Below are 6,000 nucleotides of genomic sequence, written 5' to 3' on the forward strand. Positions count from 1 at the left end.
GGCTGTGGCATGCAAATGAAGGAATATATCACAACATTACCGCATAAAATAGATTTGAGACATTTTCCTGTTCCTGCCAGTTATTTTTGATCTGTTTAAATAACAGCATAAAAATTACATAATTCCTCATCAAATCTTTTCAAACAGTCCACACAAGGCATATAATATAAGGAAAAAAAGACAAAACCAAGCAGGAAAATCTCCAAAATCTATTATTGTCCTAAAGAATAGGGGTTTGTGAGCCCTTATACTTGTGAGGCTTCACACTCAACAGCTCAACTTCAGCTCGACTCATACTGCCCAACTTCATAACAGTGATTATTCCCACAGGAATAATCTAGTGCACTAGACTAATAAATACATCAATGTATAGGAAATAATATTGGTTAAAGTAATTGATGTTAGCATGAAAAACATAATTTCAAAAATGTAGGTTATAGGATCAGGTCAAAAATAATAATCTCTGACTGGCTTATAGAGTGGAACTTGGTGGTTCACAAGATGCTGTTACAGGAGTGCTTTTCTATGCTCTAGTTCTAACTATAGCAACTCCATAATCTAATAACTGTCTGCTTCATCTCTCAGAAGCTGGGCTCTGCATTCTCTAATTATGAAAATAATTATGAAAATTAAAATAGGCTTGATCCTCCCTGCCTCATACTCCTGTGAGAAAATCCATTTGTGTACTGACTGCAATTTACTTTAGTCTCGCTATCATTACAGTGAGACAAAATCTTCTGCTTTAATTCAGTAATTGCAAAAAGAATTGATTTTTGATACTATTACTGTTCTGTGAGTGAGCACTTTATTGATATGGAGAGGGATGACTAAGTTGTGTAAAGGCTTTTTTTGTTTAAAACACAATTCCTTAATTTACTTGGTTTTGGTTGAATACAGTGTGATTATAATTAACAAACTGCTTGTAGGTGCATAAAGTCCTAGTTAAGACTTTCATAATATTTTTGTCTATGAAAGAAGAAAAGGTTATCATTAAAATGAAGCTTTGTCAAACAGCATGCTCAAAGACAGACAGAAGTATCTGAATCTTTGTGAGACTCTATTTACTCAGGTGTGTTTACTGAAATGATTTTGGTTTAATCATTAAAAATGGAAAACAGCTGAGCTCTTTAGTGGACAATAACAATATAAAACATGTTAATTGTATTTTTCTTTCAAAGTGGTGTTGGAGAAACAACTCTTCTTCAAGTGTACTAAGAATGATTTTCCTCATTACTTGTTACAAACATTTTAGTATATAATGAAATACATATTATATATGGAAAAACCTGTCAGATATTACTTGAACACATAGGGTAAATAAAATATTAAATTATTTTGGAGGTCTTTTAGAAAAAGGTCTGGGATAGAGATCAGTTAGTGAGTATTATTTAACAAATGCTTAAGTAGTATATACAATGAGCAAAGAGGAAAATGCACTCATTGGCGGGGAGTTTATTGAATATTTAGAGCCAGAAAAATCAGTGTTGGCAAGGAGGAATGAAATTTTCTTAACTCAAAAATCTCCTTATGATCAAATCCTAATTGAAGTTAACAGGAATCTTGCCAGTGATTTCACTTGGGAGTAGGATGTGATCCCTAATAAATGCTTAATGGATTTATTGTGATAAATTGAATTGTCCTGGAACAACATTACTCAGTTTACATGACTTTTTCTGATAAAGGTAGTCTATTCAGCTATTTTTAAAATATAGAAATTATTAAATCAGTGGTTTACATCCAATTTACTACAATGGTTTCCATGTTTGTGTCTGAATTTTACAGAATTAGAGAGACAAGAATAGACTGAATAATGCTTTTTGTTTTTAAGGAGCTGTGTATTAAGAGGACTGTTAGTTTTAGTGTGAAATAGTTCTATGCATATGCTAAATCATTAGTGTAGAGGCATTAATCCTTGTATAAACTAATTTGACTAATTCTCTTCTGGAATTTGGGCAAACAATGTAACTGAGATAAACAGAGCTGCTTACATGTCCACATTTATCTACACTTTCTATTTATACTGTTAAATGCTTAAAACAACACTGGCCCATAAATTTGCCTTTTTGTTCTCATTCTTTTGGCAGTGTTTCCTACATGCTGCACTTTTAGAGTGCAGTTTGGTCTCATCTCAAATAAATAAGAGCCTTGGAAGGAAAAATCTGCAGCTACAAAGTAGTTCTAACCCATTAAATGCAGATGGCCCACAGGGGGTTTAATCATAAGAGAAAGAGCACACATCATGCTGAAATATAGAGCTGTTTTCTATCACTTGTTACCATTTGAATGTCTGTCCCAGGAAAGTGAATTCAATATATCTTCCTGGCCATCAGTTGCCCTCTGCATACTCCTTCTCTCTCTGATGTAGCTAGATTTCCCTTTAGAACATACAGAGATGAATGAGCTCTTACCACACGTAGAAGTGAAAGAAAACATTTCTTTCTGCACCAGAACAGATGAGATTCATCATTAAGAGAATGGATTTGACCTTGTCAAGTGGACCAAAGCAATTTATAAACAAACTCCTACAGGGGAGGCTACTTTTGGCCAAGTACTATATTAGCAGTGTTTTACTTATGCCCGCTGCTACCTTACAATAACTTCATAAACAGGCTGACTTCCTGAAATATAGAGTGCTGAGAGATATCACAGATGTACCTAGAAACACTGGGATAGCATAGGGTTACTTCCCTCCCTAGAGGCTGAGTAGAAATATGTCCACCCACCTTGCTTTCTCATTCTTGGTAAAAGTTGCTAATCACTATCCAAATTAATCTTCATTTCCAGTTTAGATATGTATCAAAGAACATATTTATACTCCAATTTGCCATTGTTATATTGTTGTTTATAAAGCAGCACCCAGATGGGTGATAGTGTCCAATATGCAACTGAATGGCATCTACCTATCAGAACACTAGCAGAATAACAAAAGCAATTCAGTATGGGTCTATTTTATTTCCAGCATCAGAAAAGGAATATAAAGAGTCAATAGTTAGGTACAAAGTTATTTAGATCAGATGATACTCCTACTAAATACCAATAATGTTTCTTCCTTTAACAGGATATTTAAACTGCAGGTAGGAATTTTATCTCTCTTCCTCCCAAGTCTGTGCCACTTATGCTTTTTAAGTGAGAATAATCTTTTAGTGGTAACAAAAGTGTAGTGGTAACAAAAGTACTCAAATCTTTCTGTTTTGTCCAAAGACCATTAGAAGGGAAGAAAAAATGAGGACATTCAGTGGCTCAAATGTAACTCTGCTGTATGGAAAGAGAATATTCTGTGCCAGTCCAAGGGGATGATTGCATGATAAAGTGGAGAAAAGTCTCACTAGATATGTAAACTACATGTAAAATTAAAAAAAAAATTACTATGACTTTTGGGATGTACATCTATATCAATCTTAGTCATGCCAGCAGAGCTGATAGTGTTATAATCTCCTCTATGTCTACAAAAAGAGAATCATGGAACATTTGCAGAAGGGACTGACCAAAATATTCAGTTTTCTTTGACTCACTTTTCCTGTGGCTTGTATCCAAACAGAGATGCAGTTGCAGATGCAGTTATTTCCTTCAAAGACTACAGAAATAAGCCTGTATAAGTGATAATTTTTTATTTTATTCTTTGTTGATATTGCCTTAGAATCATAGTTAGGATATTGTTGATATTGCCTTAGAATCATAGTTAGTGTTGATGACAGTGAGAAAGAGCTCTTCTATTAGAAATTTAATAGACTATAGAGGTAGGCCTTCAAGCCATGACATTTCCAAAAACTTTCAGGAGTCTCCATCATTAATGAGCCTTATGTGAATAACCAAGACCTTGATACTTATTTTAGCTCAGGAGAAATCTATGCTGTACAAGTCTTGTCTGCTTCATCATAGAAGATCTTTATTGTTCAAAACCCAAGACCACAGTCTTGTTCCATTGCCAGGAGATAACAATTCTGACCCTCTTGAGGTCAGAACAATGAAAAGAATTTGCCAAATCCTTAAAAGGCATTACATTGCATATATTCATAGCTGCCTAGCAGATTTATGCCTTATTTTCCTGTAGGCCAAGTTCTCAAGGTCTTCTGCTATTAGCCTGAGAAAAGAGAAAAGGCCACTTCCTTGCTTCTTATAGCAACTATTCACTATTCATGCACCTCTGTGTGTGTGTGTGGATGAGAGGTGTTCCTGAGTCAAAGATAGAGACAAGGCACACAGTTCTGATATTAGTTTCCTAGTTTTATAATCACTTCTCCCTCTGATTTACAGAAGTGTAAGGAAGGATCTTGGGCCCTGTACCCAGCACGCTTATAGGGAAAATATACAATTTATAGGAAAAAAAGAAAGATTGTAGCAAAGAACCAGCGACAGAGTACTACTGTATAACTCTATCTTGACTCACTTTTTTATAAGCATGCATTTGTTTACACTCTCTAAGAGGAAGATCAAAGTTCACAGAGAATTTTTATTACCCTGGGAAGAAATTTATCTCTTTTTAAAAGAAGAAAACATGGTTTATTATCTGCCTTAAATGAAACAAAAACAAATCTGTCCCTCTCTTCACTTCAGCACCAGACAGTAAGCATCCAAAATAGGTGACGCTTAGTGAAAGGTCTCAAAATTTCTCCAAAAACTAATTAATCCTGAAATCAACCCTCACAGTTTTGATCGGCCTGAAAATTCATTAGGATGTTTAGAAAGAGGATATTTGGCTGTTGAATTTGGTCCTGTGGATTAACGGGGTAATCACATTTCTATTGTCCTTTAGTTTTATTGATTATGCTGTAAACCACAGCCCAGGATAACAAGGACTATTTTCTATTTATTCTGTGTGTCAGTATTCAGATGGGGGTCCTTGGGAAGTTGTCAGAGGCAAGAATTCTATAAACTGCAATAGCTTGCTACAGAAGACATTTTATTTATTTTAACTTCTCCACCTCCATTCCTTTTTGGCATCCAATATGCATATTTAAAGTGTTGCTGCTACTTTCCAGTTTGACTTTAGAGCTCTTTGTTTTTATATAAAATAGTTCTGTTGCATTCCTCTAGTATGTCAAAGCAAAATGAAGCCTGTTTTAACTTTTCAGGGCTTTACAAATCTATGCTTTCCTTTTGTTAATATGCGAGCTGGTTCTTGATTATTGTCTCTGTTTCATGGGTGTTAGCAAGTTGTTGCATGACAACTTGAATGCTCCTTTCACATAGCCCTTATATAATATTAGAGCCCTCCCATGCAATGATTTGTTTAACCCAAAAATGAGTTCTTTAAGTTGTCTTCCTTGTTTTTGCATGATGTTGTGGATTTGTACAAAAGTTTTCTAGTGTAATTTATTTTCCTGAATGTTCAGCTTGTGACATCGCAAAGCAGAAACTGTCCATAATTTTATGCAGAATGATTGGCAAAATCTACCCTGTAAAATTATTTTTGTAGGTCAACAGATTTATGACTTCCTCTGTTACCTCAGTTTAGTTCTCATTCAGAAGAAAACTTGCATATTCACTTCCAATTTGATATTCTCCATCTATTCAACTACCTGACTGTCATAAACTATTCTTTTTCAATGCTATGCTGATTCAATTTTCTCAGCTACATCCTTCTTTTAATTGGTCTATACCTTTTTCAGCCTGCAGCCTTGATACAGTTTTCATGTATTGGGAAACATATTTTTACACTAAAGTGTGTGCATTTTTTGTTGTTACTGATGTTGTGGGACTCATACTCAAAGACTTCTTCCATTTAGTGTTTACCACAGAAGTGCTGTCAGCATCTAGCTTTTACTAATACCAAACTCTAGTTGCAAATATATTGGTAGTGGGAAAATCATGGTAGAAAGAAATTAACCACAGGTTATATATTTTTCCCTGTGAATCCTGGAGGAGAAGAAACTGACACCTCTCTGGATCTGGTTAGTTATTTATCTATCAGCTGCCCTTCTGCAAAGTTCAGGAGGCATGGGTAAAAAATACTTGATTCCATCATTATTGCAGAAGCATCTCCTGAGATCATCTGTATGC

Source organism: Motacilla alba, chromosome 1A (assembly GCF_015832195.1).
Source record: "Motacilla alba alba isolate MOTALB_02 chromosome 1A, Motacilla_alba_V1.0_pri, whole genome shotgun sequence".
Lineage (NCBI taxonomy): Eukaryota > Metazoa > Chordata > Aves > Passeriformes > Motacillidae > Motacilla > Motacilla alba.